The sequence below is a fragment of the Portunus trituberculatus genome, chromosome 29, assembly GCF_017591435.1.
Source record: "Portunus trituberculatus isolate SZX2019 chromosome 29, ASM1759143v1, whole genome shotgun sequence".
Taxonomy (NCBI): Eukaryota; Metazoa; Arthropoda; class Malacostraca; order Decapoda; family Portunidae; genus Portunus; species Portunus trituberculatus.
In genome coordinates this window covers 4876012-4893511 of record NC_059283.1, presented here as the reverse complement: position 1 = coordinate 4893511, position 17500 = coordinate 4876012, and the positions used below count along the sequence as shown (strand labels likewise).

Here is a 17500-nt window from a genome sequence, read left to right as displayed (position 1 = left end):
TTCTTTCTTACTTTTGTTCTTTTCTCTCTCTCCTTATTTGTCCTTCATTTCTTGTTGTTTAGTAGAAATGAAAAGAGAAATGTTGTTTTTTCTTTCTCTTTATTTCCTTCTTATAAATTTTTCAACCTTCTTTCCTCCTTCTTGCTTTCGTTCTTTTTCTCTCTCCTTATTTGTCCTTCATTTCTTGTTTAGTACAAATGAAGAGAAAGATTTTTTTTTCCTTTCTTTCTCTCTTCTCATCTTTTTATATATTTTTTTCATTCTTCTCTATTTCTTGCTTTCGTTCTTTTTCTCTCTCTCTCCTTATTTGTCCTTCATTTCTTGTTTAGTAAAATTGAAGAGAAAGATGTTTTTTTCTCTTTCTTTTTGTCTTCTATTTGAATTTTTTTCCTCTTAACTCTTTCTTACTTGTTTTATTATTTTTCTCTCTTTATTTCGTGTGTTTTTATTTTCTTTCTCTTTTTCTTGTTTTCTTTGTAATGTCGATGTGTTTATTTGTGTTTGTTTATTTTCTGCCTGATCTTTCTTTTTACATTTCTTTTTCTTTTTTTCTTTTCTTTTATTCTCTATTTACTCTTGTTATGTTTTATTTTCTCTCTCTCTCTCTCTCTCTCTCTCTCTCTCTCTCTCTCTCTCTCTCTCTCTCTCTCTCTCTCTCTCTCTCTCTCTCTCGGCCGTTACCTCTTTTTGTTTTCTTTTTCTTTCCTCCAATTTTTTCTTTATATTTTTCTGTGTCATGTTTCAACTTGTTCTGAACTTTTCTTTTAAATCTTATGTGTTCCTCTTGAGTGACTGGCTAACACACACACACACACACACACACACACACACACACACACACACACACACACACACACACACACACACACACACACACACACACACACACACACACACGTCATTTGTGTTTCATTTATTTTTTATCTACGATCTTTGTTTGCTTGTCTTCTCGGTAAGTTCCTTCATTCAATACATGCATGGATACATACATACATACATACATTCGTGGCCTTCGTTCTAATTTTCAATCTGTGGAACACCATACATACATGCATTCATACATATATACATACATGCATTCACACATACATATCTGGCTAAGACAACATTCTTGATCTTTTCCTAACCTCCAACCCTTCTGCTTACTCTGTTAAACTTTCCTCTCCGTTGGGCTCCTCCGACCACAATCTAATTTCCGTTACCTGTTCTATCACTCCAGTGCAGCCTCAGGACCCGCCTAAGCGGAGGTGCTTCTGGCATTTTAACTCTGCTAAGTGGGAGGAACTAAGGCAGTACTATTCTGATTTCCTTGGGATGATTATTGTTTTCATGTCAGAGATCCTTCTCTTTGTGCCGAGCGCATAACAGAGGTGATTATCTCTGGCATGGAGCTATACATTCCTCATACTTTCTCTAACCCTAAAGCTAAAAAGCCTTGGTTTAACTCTGCTTGTTCTCGTGCTGTCAATGATAGAGGCGGCTCACAAACGGTTCCGTAGCCATCCAACTGCTGAAACTCATGCCCTATATATTTCTGCCCGTAATCATGCCAAATCTATTCTCCAACTTACTAAAAACTCTTTCATCAATAGAAAATGTCAAAGTCTTTCCAATTCTAACTCCTCTCGAGATTTCTGGCATCTAGCCAATAATATCTCTAACAACTTTACTTCTTCGTCTTTCCCTCCTTTACTTCATCCAGATGGCTCTACAGCTGTCTCTTCTTTTCTAAAGCTGAACTCTTCGCTCAAACCTTTGCTACCAACTCAACTTTGGATGATTCTGGGCATATTCCTCCTACTCCTCCACCCTCTGACTACTTCATCCCTAAAATTAAAATTCTTTATAAAGACGTTTTCCTGGCCCTCTCTGGCCTTGATTCTCGGAAGGCTTACGGTCCGGATGGAGTCCCTCCTGTTGTTCTCAAAACTGTGCTTCCGAACTCGCTCACTGCCTGGTCAAACTCTTTCATCTGTGTCTCTCTACTTCTATTTATCCTTCTTGCTGGAAGTTTGCTCACATTCAACCTGTCCCTAAAAAGGTGACCACTCCAATCCTTCTAACTACCGCCCTATAGCTTTGATTTCCTGCCTTTCTAAAGCCTTTGAGTCTATCCTTAATAGGAAGATAATGAGGCATCTATCAGCTCACAACCTTCTCTCTGATTGCCAGTATGGTTTCCGTAAAGGCAGATCTACTGGTGATCTTCTTACTTTCCTAACTGAATCTTGGTCATCCTCTTTTAGGGACTTCGGTGAAACCTTTGCTGTCGGCCTTGACATATCGAAAGCCTTCGATAGAGTCTGGCACAAATCTTTAATTTCTAAACTACCCTCCTACGGATTCTATCCTTCTCTCTGTACCTTCATCTCCAGTTTCCTTTCCGATCGTTCTATTGCTGCTGTAGTAGACGGTCACTGTTCTTCCCTAAAACTATCAACAGTGGTGTTCCACAGGGTTCTGTCCTATCACCCACTCTCTTTCTATTATTCATCAATGATCTCCTAAATCTGACTCAATGCCCTATCCACTCCTATGCTGATGATACCACCTGCATTATTCAACAGCGTTCAACAGACGCCCAACCCAACAACAATTAAATGACTCAAGGCGAGATGCTATAGGACGCCTAACTTCTGATCTTTCACTTGTTTCTGATTGGGGCAGAGAAAACCTGGTTTTGTTCAATGCCTCAAAACTCAATTTCTACAACTATCTACTCGACATAACCTTCCAGACAACTATCCTCTCTTCTTCAATAACACTCAACTTCCCTCTCCTCTACATTAAACACACTCGGTCTATCCTTCACTAAAAATCTAAACTGGAAATTTCACATCTCTACTCTTGCTAAATCAGCTTCCAAGAAGTTAGGTGTCCTATGGCGTCTTCGTCCATTTTCTCTCCCTCCCAGCTGCTTGCTCTGTACAAGGGCCTTATCCGCCCGTGTATGGAGTATGGCTCTCATGTCTGGGGGATCCACACACAGCTTTACTAAACAAGGTGGAATCTAAAGCTTTTCGTCTTATCAACTCTTCTCCTCTAACTGACTGTCTTGATTCTTTAAGTCACCGCCGCAATGTTGCATCTTTATCTGTCTTCTACCGCTGTTTTCATGCTGTCTGCTCTTCTGAACTTGCTAACTGCATGCCTTCCCCTCCTGCGGCCTCGCTGCACAAGACTCTCTACTTCTTCTCATCCCTATTCTGTCCATCTTCCTAATGCAAGAGTTAACCAGTATCTTCACTCCTTCATTCCCTACACTGGTAAACTCTGGAACTCTCTACCTGTGTCTGTATTTCCACCTGCCTATGACTTAAACTCTTTCAAAAGAGGAGTGTCAAGACACCTCTTACGTTAACTGGACCCTCCTTTTAGATTTTTTTGTTTTTTCTCTTTCTACTTTCCTCTTAACAGGGTGACAGGATTTTTTTTTCCGGACAGGAAAACAAACTAGCTGACTTTCAGAGAGAGAGAGAGAGAGAGAGAGAGAGAGAGAGAGAGAGAATTAGTCACTCTCCTCTTCATTTCCTTTTCTCCTCACTTAATTTCACTACCTGTTCATCTCCCCATCTCCCCTCCCTCGTCTCCCCTCCTTCATCTCCCTTCCCTCATCTCCTCCGTCATCTCCCTTCCCTCATCTTTTTTCCCTCATCTCCCCATCCTTTTCTCTCATCTCTCCATTTTCCTCCCCTTCCTCATCTCTCCTTCCTCATCTCTCCTTTATCATCTCTCCTCCCTCATCTCTCTTCCCTTTCCCTCCTTCTTCTTCCTTCCCTTATCTCCACTTCCTCATTTCCCCTCCTTCTCCCCTCCTTCATCTTCTCTCTCCCTTCCTCTTCTCCTTTCCCTCATCTCCCCTTAATCATCTCTCTGTCACCTCTTGTCATCTTTAACTTCCTTCCTCTCCCCTCACCTTCACCTCTCACTCACACAGTCCTTTACCTCATGCTTTTTTACCCTCACTCTCTTAACCTTCCCCTCTCCCTTATCCCCTTCCCCTCTCTCCCTCTCCCTCTCACTCTCCCCTTTTCATTAACAACCTGTCTTCCTCTAGCCAATTTGCTCCTCCCTTTCCACATACTATTTCCGAGTCTAACTATTAATTTCCTCTTTTATTTGAGAGTTTCGCTGCTTTCAAGAGGGAAAACATGCAAGTTGACGGTAGTTTTCCCCCCTTTCATCACTATTCTTCTTGTTCGTCTCCGTTTTCCTCCGCTTTTGTTCTCCGTTATTCTGTTCATCACGTGTTTCTCATATTTTATCCCCGTTTTCTCTAATTTATCAGTTTCGTTGCTTCCAAAGGGGGAAAAAGTGCGTTTCCTTTTTATTTTCCCTCTTTTCTTTCTATTTTTTCCTCTTTGTATTTTTACCGCCTTTATCATTTGTTCTGTTCCTCATCTCTCTCCTGTCAGTTTTTTTTTTCCTATCCACCAGTTTTGCAAAAGAGGAAGAGTGGGAAAAATTCACTTTCACTATAATTTTTTCACTTATTCCTCTTTCTCCTCTTCCTCTTTATCTCTCTTTGTTAGTCTGTTCATCATGGCTTACTTGTCTTCTCCGTAAAATATTAGTTCTATGATTAAATTCTGCTTCGTGGAATGGAAAGCGTGTGTTTCAGAGAGAGAGAGAGAGAGAGAGAGAGAGAGAGAGAGAGAGAGAGAGAGAGAGAGAGAGAGAGAGAGCACTTCCAGGGTTAGTGATAGCGAACAGTAAGTACCAGAGTGCTAAAAGTTTCTCTCTCTCTCTCTCTCTCTCTCTCTCTCTCTCTCTCTCTCTCTCTCTCTCTCTCTCTCTCTCTGGATGTACCTGTCTTTTTTATTTGTTTTCACTTTTCATATCTTTGTGTGTGTGTGTGTGTGTGTGTGTGTGTGTGTGTGTGTGTGTGTGTGTGTGTGTGTGTGTGTGTGTGTGTGTGTGTGTGTGTGTGTTTACGTATTTATTCATCGCTATTTTTATTTGTATATTCACTTATTTATGTGTGTTTGTTTTGTTTATTTGTTTATGTATTTGTTTATACGGACATGTCAACAGCGTGTGGAGTATTTACACACACACACACACACACACACACACACACACACACACACACACACACACACACACACACACACACACACACACACACACACACACACACGAGAGAGAGAGAAGACAAAAATAGATAGAAAAAGAGACAAAACAAACAGACAGACAGAAAAAACTCCTCCCTTTAAAACCTTTAGGCCTAAGATAATTCCATAAAACAAGCAAGAATTGAGGCTTATATCCCATCCTTTCGCCAGGTAACAGGTTTATAATTGGGCCGAACTGAGGCACTTGGAGCAATTTGAATAGTAATGATATAAAAGGCCACGGTCTTATCCCCAGGCCGCGCCACAAAGGAGAGCGCAACACCCGGACCGGCTGGGTTTAAGAAGCTCACCTTGCTGATAATAATAGATGCAAATGGAAACGTAATAAATTGTAATGCCGGGGCGTGAGAAAATGATTGGGGGAAAATGGAAGATGGCTCAGGAAATTAGAGTAGAGGTTGTGGTGATGGAAATAATGAAAGAGAAAATATTAGGGAAAGTAGAAAAATGTTAATGTTGAATTGAAATTGATTGTAAAAAATGCAAGAAATTAGACCAGAAATTGTGGTGATGGAAATATGAAAGAAATGTGAGAAAAGATAAAATGAAAAGGATTAGAATGAGAGAGAAATTGTGGTGATGGAGACATGATAGAAAAAAGAAATTAAGAAAGGTAGAAAAATAATAGAAAATGATTGGGAGAAAAATGCAAGACGGTTCAGGAAATTAGAGTAGAAATTGTGACGATGGAAATATGAAAGAAAAAAAAATTAGGAAAAATAGAAAAATGTGAAGGTTGAATTGAAATTGATTAGGGAAAAATGTAAGAGGGTTCAGGAAATTAAAGTAGAAATTGTAGTGATGGAAATATGAGAAAAAAAAATGTGAGAAAAGATAAAATAAAAAAAGACGAGAATTAGAGGGAAAATATAGTGATGGAAACATGAAAAAAATGATGAATGGAAGAACACAGTAGAAAATGATCAGGGAAAATATAAGATGTCCAGGAAATTAGAGTAAAAACCGTAGTGATAGAAATAGGAGAGAAAAAATATTAAGAAAAGTAGAAAAATGTTAAGCTTGAATTGGAAATGATTAGGAAAAATGTAAGAGGTTAAAAAAATAAAGAAAAAATTGTAGTGATGGAGATATGAAAGAAAAAATGAGGATTAAAACACGAGGATTAAGATTTAGAATGAGGATTATATGACATGAAAGGAAAACGAAATGAGGAAAGGCAGAAAGTTGAATTGAGATCACAGGAGAAATTTGTAGTGAAAGAGATATGGAGGAAGAGAAAAGAAAGTAAAGATAGGAAAGGAATAAATTTGAATTGAAGAGATATGAAAGATGGGAAAAGTAAGGAAAGATAGAAAAGTAAGTTTGAATTGAACAGATATGAAAGATCGAAAATGTAAGGAATAAAAAATAAGTTTGAATTGGACTGATATGAAAGATGGAAAAAGTAAGGAAAAAAAAAGTAATAAGTTTGAATTGAACAGATATGAAAGATCGAAGAGTAAGAAAAGATAGGAAAGTAACAAGTTTAAATTGAAGAGATATGTATGAAAGATGGAAAAAATAAAGAATGAAAAGTAATAAGGTTAAATTGAAGTTAGTGGAAGGAATTGTAGTCTTAGATATGATATATGACAAAAAAAAAAAAACTGAGCATTGAAAAGAGATTAGTAAGTGGACAGGTAAAAACCACACGTGTCTGAAATAATATCAAGGAATTACAAACTAGATCTAAACAAGGCAAAACAAAAACAAAAAAAACAAAACGAAACAAAACGAAACAAAGCACACACAAGCAACTGAACCGATCAATAAGAGAAAAAAAAAGTGCAAAAAATAGAGGCAGCAAAAAGTAAAGGAGAGTGGAAGCAAAAGTTAATGAAATATGATACAAGTTTTAGAAGAAGCTTAGTTTTAGAAGAAGCTTACCTGCCTGAGTGACACACCGGAACAAGCCTCTCAGATTGCCTGGAATTCACAGTGTCAATTTTCAGTCAAGGTAAATAATGTAGAGAGAGAGAGAGAGAGAGAGAGAGAGAGAGAGAGAGAGAGAGAGAGAGAGAGAGAGAGAGAGAGAGAGAGAGGCTAACACACAGCAAAGCGGATGATAGATTGTGTGTATTGTGATAGGAGACGAAGATAAAAATAGCTCCCCCCCTCCCTCCCAGCGCCATCCTCCCCTTCTCCCTCCCCTCTCCCTCTCGTCTCGAGGCTTACTCATTCCGTTTTCTATGAGATGGTGCCACACACACACACACACACACACACACACACACACACACACACACACACACACACACACACACACACACACACACACACACACACACACTCTCTCTCTCTCTCTCTCTCTCTCTCTCTCTCTCTCTCTCTCTCTCTCTCTCTCTCTCTCTCTCTCTCTCTCTCTCTCTCTCTCTCTCTCTCTCTCTCTCTCTCACACACACACACACACACACACATTCACACTTAACATCAAAGGTTGAGATACAAGATAAATTTATTTCATTCAAGGAAGAGGAAGAGGAGTAAGAGGAGGAGGAGGAGGAGGAGGAGGAAGAGGATCATTGACAGAAGCCGTGGAAAGGGAAGAGCTTAAGAAGGAATTGTAGGAGGAAGGATGAAGGAAACTAAAGGAGTGAAGGATTGAAAGAAAATGTGTGAGAAAAGAGAGAGAGAGAGAGAGAGAGAGAGAGAGAGAGAGAGAGAGAGAGAGAGAGAGAGAGAATCTTCGTTTGAATCCCAGTAAGAACAACAGAACAATAGGAACACCACCACCATCAACACTAATAACAACAACAACAACAACAATAACAACAATAACAACAACAACAACAACAACAACAGCAACAACAAAACAACAACAATAACAACAACAACAACAACAATAACAACAACAACAAGAATAATAACAAGAACAACAACAAGATTAAGAATAACAACAACAACAACAACAACAACAACAACAACAACAACAACAACAACAACAACAACAACACGTTCATCTTCACCACCAGAGCAAGTGTGACAAAAAAAAAAAAAAAAAATGGCAAGAAAATGAAAAGCAACAACATAACAAATTCAATCGAGTTTTTTTTTCTTCGTCTTTTCTTTTTTCTTTTTCTTTTCGTTTTTTTTTATAGTTCATTCAACGACACCCCATTTGTCAAAAGGCTCACCTTCTACTACTACTACTACTACTACTACTACTACTACTACTACTACTACTACTACTACTACTACTACTACTACTACTACTACTACTACTACTACTACTACTACTACTACTACTACTACTACTACTACTACTACTACTACTACTACTACTACTACTACTACTACTACTACTACTACACCTATCACTCATATTCACCAGTGATTCATAATTGCCTCTAAACAACATCACCTCTAGAGAGAGAGAGAGAGAGAGAGAGAGAGAGAGAGAGAGAGAGAGAGAGAGAGTAGCAGTCATGTTTCACCCTATTCACACTATCCATCAGCTGGTCTTGGTAATCCTACAGGTGTCGGTAGGTAGAGGCAGGTATTGGTCGCGTCGCAGTCTTCACCCACGGCCTTGCAAAACTCAATACTGGTTACTGTTGCTGGAAATAGTCGTCACTCACTGCAACTTTTATCCTCACTTTGTTTTACTCTTCCTGGATTTCGTGACTTTTTATTTTACCTCTCTCTCTCTCTCTCTCTCTCTCTCTCTCTCTCTCTCTCTCTCTCTCTCTCTCTCTCTCTCTCTCTCTCTCTCTCTCTCTCTCTCTCTCTCTCTCTCTCTCTCTCTCTCTCTCTCTCTCTCTCTCTCTCTTAATTAGTGCCGTGATGCTTTGTGTCTCAATTCTTACCTGCGCTTTCTTCTCTACTAATAAGCTTACCTGTGTGTCTAAATAAATACATGTTTTCTCTTATTTGTCTCCTTTCATTCCTTTTCATATTCTTTCCTATTATATTTTATTATTGTGTTACCTTATCTATTGTTTTCTTTTTTGCTTTTTCGATTATTAAAGAGTTGTATGTTTCCTTTGTTTTATCTTGGCTTCATAATATCTTTAATTCTTACTTGTATTGTTGTCTTACGTGTTATTACGTTTCTCTTTCTTATTTGGTTATTAGATCAACTTGTTATTAAAAAAGGTAAGTTATTTCTCCGTTTCTTAATTTCCTTTGCTGTTTATGATCCTTAATTTATATACTTTCAAATTTTTTTCAATTTTTTTTTTATTTTCATTCTTTTTTTCATCCAGAATTTATATACTTTTAATTTAAAGAAAAATATTTACTTTTATTCTTTCACTTTATTGGCCTGGATTTATATACTGTCAATTTTTTTTTATATTTTTACTTTATATTTTCTTAATCTTAACTGGAAAAAAATGATGAAAGAAATACTTGTTGAGGCTTGTCTATAAATTGCTTATTACATTTTGTTATGTATCGCTCACGGCCAATTAATTTTCACACGTTTTTCTTTTTCATATCTTTTTATTTTTATTTTTTTTTACCGTGTCACTAGCTTGCCTGAACTAATATTACCGAAGATTATATAATGAAATGTTTCTATTGAGTCCGTTCCATTTTATGCCTCTGTATCTATGTTTAGTAATAACGTTGTATCATATTTTTACCTGTAATTTACCTGTAGTTTTCAATAGTTCATCGTACTCAGCGTGTCTTTTTTTTGTTATGTTTCTAATAATGTTTGTTTATACGGTTTGTTTTTCAACTAATGCTTAACTCGGCCTTTGTGACTGAATTACATAATATTTTACCTGTAATTAACCTACCTGCAGTTTTGAGTTGTTTATCATTTTCCACATGTCTGTTCTTGTGTCATATTTTTCTTATAAAGTAGATTTTTGTTTGTGTTCCTTTATACTCTTATTTGGTCATATTTTTCTTGTAATTAACTTTTTATATTGGCGTTTATATTGCTGTATTGTTAGTTTCTTTATTAGTTACCTTTTTTTTTTTACTTGCGAAACTCAACTCTTGTATTCTTATTTTTCCGAGTTTCGCCTCTGATTGACTTAACTTGCTGCATTTTACGATAATTTCCTTCAATATTCCTTTTTTTTCACTCATTAAACACAATTTTCTAACCTTACTCTCTCACATTTCACCTGTGATTAACGTGACCTGCAGTTTGACCAGTTACTCTTTCTAAAACTAACTCTTACATTCTTATTCCTATATATTTAACCTCTAAAATCGACTTAATGTACAGTATTTTATGATCATTTCCTTCAATACTTTTCCATTCACTAAAAACTCAACTTTCTAACTAACCTTGATAATATTTCACCAGTAATTAACGAAACCTGCAATAGGACCATTACTCCCAGCGTTCATATTCCTGTACCGTCATTTTCTTCAGTATTCACACATTTTTTACTCCTTCAGGTTACTACATTCATAACTTCATATACACGTTCAAACGCGTCACGGATTAAAAGGCAGAACTGTAACGGTGAATTTGAACGCTGGGGTGATTTTTTACCTAGCCGTCAACCCAGAAAGAGAGAGAGAGAGAGAGAGAGAGAGAGAGAGAGAGAGAGAGAGAGAGAGAGAGGAGAGGTATGATGTAAAGAGAGAGAGAGTTTTGATATAAATAGAAAAAGATTGATATAGATATCGGTAGGTAGGCGAGAGAGAGAGAGAGAGAGAGAGAGAGAGAGAGAGAGAGAGAGAGAGAGAGAGAGAGAGAGAGAGAGAGAGAGAGAGAGAGGAAAAAATAGCACGGAACATTAAATGAAATAGCATCGAGGCTCGGAGGATAAAGAGTAATGGAAGGCTGCATAAAAGTGGAGACTGAAGTGAAGGAATAAAAAAAGAAAAAGATGGCAAGAGAGAGAGAGAGAGTGTGTGTGTGTGTGTGTGTGTGTGTGTGTGTGTGTGTGTGTGTGTGTGTGTGTGTGTGTGTGTGTAGTGTGTGTGTGTGAACTGTGTGCAATTAGCGTGATGTTAGTACATTAGTGGTAATTAGGAGGCCTAGAGAGAGAGAGAGAGAGAGAGAGAGAGAGAGAGAGAGAGAGAGAGAGAGAGAGAGAGAGAGAGAGAGAGAGAGAGAGAGAGAAAAGCCATCTTAAAGAGAAGAGAATGGACGATACGCCATTTACTTCCTCTCTCTCTCTCTCTCTCTCTCTCTCTCTCTCTCTCTCTCTCTCTCTCTCTCTCTCTCTCTCTCTCTCTCTCTCTCTCTCTCTCTCTCTCTCACTGTGTGTTGGTAGGGGAGGAGGGAGATGTATAAATTTAGCAGATAGAAACAATAGAAGGAAGAAGAAGAAGGAATGTACAGAGAGAGAGAGAGAGAGAGAGAGAGAGAGAGAGAGAGAGAGAGAGAGAGATACACCCTGAGAAAATCTTGTGTTGTACCAAAGGAATATTCGTTGTAAATCTTCCTTCCCTACCTCCTCTCTTTATTGCTCTTCTCTCCTTCCTTGTGTTCTTGTTTTATTCCTCTTCCTTTGCCTCTTCTGTCTCTTCACTGGTGTTTCCTTTCTTATATTCTTTTATCCGTTCCTTCCTCTTCACCTCTTCACTGCTCCTACCCTCTCCATATTTTTCTTTCCTTCTTCCTTCCCTCCCCTCTCCTATAAATGTCTCCTCCAGTACTTTTCCTCCTTCTCTTCCTCATCCTCTTCCTCCTCCTCTTCCTCCTCCTTTGATTGTTCGTGTATTTGCTTTCCATATTTCTTTGTTTCCCTTGATATTCACTTGTGTTTTTCCTTATCCACTTTTATTTATATGTTTTTTGCCTTATTCTTGACATTTTCGTTTCCCTTCTTACCTATTTATAATTTTTTTCCATTTATTTATTTAATTTTTACCTTTTTTACTTAACTTTTTTGTAGGTGTTTGTAAAGACAGTATTGCTTCCAGTGTTACTAATTATTTCGTGTTGCAGTGAAGGAGTGGAAGGAGACAAGTGTATGGATAAGGTTGGGTTGGGTTGGGGTTGGTTGGGTTGAGTTAGGTTAGGTTTGGATTAGGTTAGGTTAGGTTAAGTTAGATTTAAGTTGTGTTGGGTTGGATTAAGTTAAATTCAGTTCGATTACGTTTGATTGGGTTAGATTAAGTTAGGTTCTGGAAAGGTTAGATTGGGTTAGATTAAGTTTGGTTTGGTTAAATTAAAGTTAGGCTGGGTTGGATTAAATTAAATTGGGTTAGATTAACTTTGATTGGGATGTTAGGGTATGAATTGTATATAATTAATTTTTTCCTTGTTTCTACACACAGCCGTGAGAAGCGAGGCTGATCTTAGCGAGAAGCACATCTTTTCATTTTCATATGCAAGCACTTCTTATGCTAAGTCAGCATACGTTCCCACAGGCTCAGTGTGGGAACCTCTGGTTGCTGGATTATATATATGTAATTATAACAGCATAGACATATATTTAGTACTATCATATATTTTATTTCTTTCATTTATAATTAAGTAATACTTTAACTATTGTAACCAATGCATTTGTAACTGTTCTTTAATATATGAGTCGGTCACCGGTGTCAGTGAGTTTTTGCTGACGAGAGATTGACAAGACGGAGCTACGTTAGTTGGAGTCTGACGAACACACGAGCTGGCCGTTGTGCTCCCACGGGCGTTTGCCAGGGAACTGTGGACTGTGTGTGTGTGTGTGTGTGTGTGTGTGTGTGTGTGTGTGTGTGTGTGTGTGTGCAAGACTATCCTTGTTTAGTGTAAATAACTGTATTGTTAATATAAGGAAGACCCAAGCTGTGTTTTCGTTAACTCCCCTGAGAAGACAGTGTGAGAGAGTTCCTGAACAAACGACACTGTTACTCTGTGCCCTCTTCGTGGTAACATAACATTGACCACAACAGGGATAAGAGATATTTGGATATTTTCTTTTTTGCTCTTCATGGTTATGAGTTTGTCTCCCTGCCTTTTTATTACCACTCTTCCTTCAACTTCTAACTTAGTAAGGATTTCGTGTTTATTCGGATCTTCAGACACTTTTGAGCGTATTTCCTTTTTGCTGTTCAATGTTATGGGTTTCAGTCTCCTGCATTTTTATTACCATTTTTCCCTTTAGTTCTATCTCAACAATGATTTTCCTCCGCGGCACAATTGTATAGTTCTCCGCAGGTGTCTGGAGTGTCAGTTCAAAAGGCATATCGAAAACTTTTTAATATAAAATTAGGAGGAATCTTTTCTCTATTTGTTTATATATATGACAGCGAGGCTGGCTCAGTGTGCATAAGAAAATAATGAAAAAAAAAAATCAGATGGAAATAAAGGCGGGAAAATAAACAAGAGAACCGAGAGAGTCTACTGGTTTATTTATTTATTATTTTCTGAGGTGTTTTGATGCTCCTCTCTTGAATAAATGACAGAGAGAAAAGGAAGAGAAACAGAGATAAGAAGGAAGAATTTAACAGAAAACGGCTTGATTATAATGACTCTCCTTGTAAACCGATAAGAAATAGGTACATTTTAGTTTGTGAGTCTTGTTAGTCATCCTTTGAAACAGGTGAGGCCACAGGCGGGAGAATATACAGTCTGAAAAGAATAATGGGGAAGGCTTGATTATAATGCCGCTCCCAGAAAAGAGAAACAAAATCAGAGTAGAGTTTCAGAGTTTTTAGCCCCTTCAGTACCATGCCGCCATTCTGGTTATTACTTGGCGATTTTGTACAGCTTCAGAAACATATGTTGGGATTAAAATAGTAAAGATTGGCCATTAATCTTTTGACCTCCATAGATGCAAATAAAATCGTCTAGCCATTCCCAAAAATCAAGATAAAAAATGCGTCTGAGTATTGAAGGGGTTAAATTGTTTCGGTAGCCGGTTCAAATAAGCGAGGTGGGAGAAATTGCAGAAACGAAGGAATGATAGAAAAGAGTTATTAATGTGCCAGAATAAAATAAGGAAGACACATTTTAGATTTTGAGTCGGCTAGCTGGTCTTGCAATAGGCGAGGGGCGAGGCAGGAGGAAACAATGAAGAAATAATAGAAAAGGCTTGATTGTAATGCAGCTCCTGAAAAAAGGTTAAAAAAAAAAAAAAAAAAAAAAAAAATGAGCCAGTCCAGATTTTTCAATTTCGGTATTTAGAGATAGGTAAAATTATGGGTAGGAGGAAATACTAAACAAGTATTTTTAGTCTTGATCTACTGCTGATAAAAAAAAAAAATCCCATCTATCATTCGCAGTGAGTAGGATTCGAACCTACGCGGGAAGATCCCATCTGATTTCTAGTCAGACGCCTTAACCACTCGGCCATCACTGCTATACAAGTGATGGTGACTTGAAATATTTTGTCGTTTAGTTTACTTTCGAAGACTGCATGTTAGGTGGGTTCCCGTGAATGTTTCCTGGACTGTAATGATATAGAATCCTTGTTATGCCATCACTGAAGTCACGAGAACACCGCTGAAAACACCATAACATCTCTAAAATCAAGTAAACGTTCCTGGTATCTAATATAACGTCAACTATAACTCATTGAAATCGTATCATCTTTACTAAATTATCATAGGTCACGAAAACCTCTCAAAATGTTTATAACTACACCGAACACCCATCACTTGTACAGTATCCACATGAAACTTACACTAGAATCATGAAAACACTCACAGTTAAATAAACAACCAATAGAAAATGCAGAACCTTCATGAAACTATTACGAATCATGAACACACACGGAAATCCTTTTATATTCAACAAAAACCTGGTACAAGTACAGAATATTTTATAAACTACCACTGGAGTCATGGAAACATGCCTGGAAACACCGAAGACTTACACTAGAGACTTTGTACCACTTCAGTACTGAGACGCATTTTTACCTGTTTTTTTTTTTTTGGGTACGATTAAACAATTTTATTTGCATTAAGAAGGGTTTATGGAGGTCAAAAGATTAATGGCCAGAGTCTTCACTATTCTAATCCTATCATATGTTTCTGAAGCTGTATAAAATATTAACCAGGATAAATATGAAAATGTATCCTTTTACTGAAGAGATTAAACCCCTTTACCATGATATACAACACTCACCACCACTAGAACCAATGAAATCCTTATAACTATTCATAAGATATAAAAGAAGGGATTAGAATGTGAATGTGACTGTTTAACCCATTCATCGAGATATACATCCCCACTAGAGGTAATGAAATCTTTATATAACCATTCATAAGAGAGAAAAAAAAAAAATGGATTACCCGTAGAAAGAAGAGATTTAGCTGTATTTAGCTGGTACAATGCTTGAAGGTGACTGTTTAACACCTTCAGCGAGACCTACAACACTCCCCCACCACTAGATGAAGTCCTTATAACCATTAATAAGACAGAAAATAAGTGATTAGAAAGAATAGATTTAGCAATATTTAGCCAGTATAATGCTTGAATGTGACTGTTTAACATCTTCACCGTGATATACAACACTCAACATTAGAGGTAATGAAATTCCTTTTATAACCATTCATAAAAATAGAAAAGAAGGGATTAGAAAGAAGATTTAGCAATATTTACCCATTATAATACTTGAAGGTGACTGTTTAAACCCCTTCACCACCACTAGAGTGAACCGGTACTCTCATTTTTACATTTCTCTGGTAAACTCTGGAACTCCCTGCCTGCTTCTGTATTTCCATCTTCTTTTAAGAGGGAGGTTGCAAGACATTTGTTCCTGACTTTTGGCTAATTCTATATGAACCTTTAAGGGAATTGGCATTTTAAGTGGGCCTCTTTTTTAATCTTTTGTTGTTCTTGGCTGGTTTTTCCTCTGACATAAAAAAGAAGTAATGAAATCTTCACATAACCATTCATAAAATAGAATTAGATTAGAAAGAAAAGATCTAGCAACATTTAGTTAGTATGATACTTAAAGGTGACTGTTTAAACCCCTTCACTCCTTCACTCCTTCGCAATCTCTTAGCACTAGAAGCATTGAAATCTTTATAACCATTTACAAGATAGAAAAGAATGGATTTAGAAGCTCCTCTCTCTGATCTGCTCGGCGATTAGCATCTAAGTGGGGCTCTTTTGTTTGATACTTGCTTTTCTTGGCCAGATTTCTGTCCGAAGTTAGAAAAAATATAGTATGTGAGTGTGGCTGTATGATAAGAAGAAAGGTCTCAGTAAGGTCACTCACGGAAAACACGTCACGTAGAGGGGCGAGAGTTAACCCCTTCAGTACAATGACACGTTTTCATATTCGTTCTGGCTACTATTTGGAGATTTTATACAGCTTCAGAAACTTATGTGGAGATTAAAATAGTGAAGACTGTGGCCATTAACCCCTTCAGTACTAGGACGCATTTCTACCATGAGTTTGGGTATGATTTGACGATTTTATTTACATTAGGAAGGGTCTTTCGAGTTAGAAGATTAACGGCCAGCGTCTTCACTATTTTAATTCCCACATAAGTTTGTGAAGCTGTATAAAATCACCAAATAGTGACCAGAATGACTATGAAAACGTGTCATGTACTGAAGGGAGACAATCCTCTTACCTTCATAGACCTTTCCTAATGTAAATAAAATCGTTTAATCATATGAAAAACTGTGGTAAAAATGTGTCCCAGTACTGAAGGGGTTAAAATGTAGTTAGAATGCAGTAACGTTGGCGGGACAAAACTTGGTAAACATATTCACTTACTTATTCATTTACTTGTTTGTTTAATAGCTGTTGAAATTTTTACTTGCCTGTCGCCAGATTAATAAAGCTTCTATTCTTTTCCAGTTTATTTCTCGCTCAAATTAGCAAAATAAAAAGCTTATATTTTTCTCCTCTAATCTCTCTGTAAAATTAATTGATTTCTTTTATCTTTTATTTAGTAATGATTTTCTCTCTCTCTCTCTCTCTCTCTCTCTCTCTCTCTCTCTCTCTCTCTCTCTCTCTCTCTCTCTCTCTCTCTCTCTCTCTCTCTCTCTCTCTCTCTCTCTCTCTCTCTCTCTGTGTGTGTGTGTGTGTGTGTGTGTGTGTGTGTGTGTGTGTGTGTGCAGTTTGTGTGCATGTGTGTGATCCTCCTCCTCCTCCTCCTCCTCCTCCTCCTCCTCCTCCTCCTCCTCCTCCTCCTCCTCCTCCTCCTCCTCCTCCTCCTCCTCATTTTTGTGTTTATTGCCTCCTAATTTCTTTTCATCTCCTTCTCTCAATGATTTTTATTTCTTTTCTTCTTCTTTTTGTTTATTGTCTTCAACACTTTCTCTTTCCTTTTTTCTCTTTAGTGTGTCGTTTTTCTCTTCACTTCCAGTGGTCGTTGTATTTTGTTCTCTTTTCCATCTCTGTATCGAAGCAAATGAGTAAAGGGAAAAAGAGAGAGAGAAAGTGAAAAAGAGAGAATATGTAAGGAAAATCTGTCACTGCATCTATTTTTCTCCTCCTCCTCCTCTTTCTCTTCTTCCTCCTCTTCCTCCTCCTCTTCCTCCTGTTCCTACTCCTGCT

The 17500-nt window shown here is 37.5% G+C and overlaps 1 long non-coding RNA gene and 1 other non-coding gene across 3 annotated transcripts in view; one reads left to right on the top strand and one right to left on the bottom strand.

The window, feature by feature from the left end:
* Positions 1-17500, top strand: part of LOC123510637 — a 153167-nt gene that overhangs the window by 82290 nt on the left and 53377 nt on the right. The window contains exon 4 of one of the 2 annotated variants that reach the window (XR_006676561.1): positions 5286-6705. The exons of the other annotated variant lie outside the window; for it this stretch is intronic. This is a non-coding gene — a long non-coding RNA (uncharacterized LOC123510637). Of the gene's footprint in view, positions 1-5285; positions 6706-17500 lie in introns of those variants that run through there. 2 annotated transcript variants of the gene reach the window in all.
* Trnas-aga lies at positions 14260-14341 on the bottom strand. Its single transcript has one exon. It is a non-coding gene; the product is annotated as a tRNA-Ser (tRNA).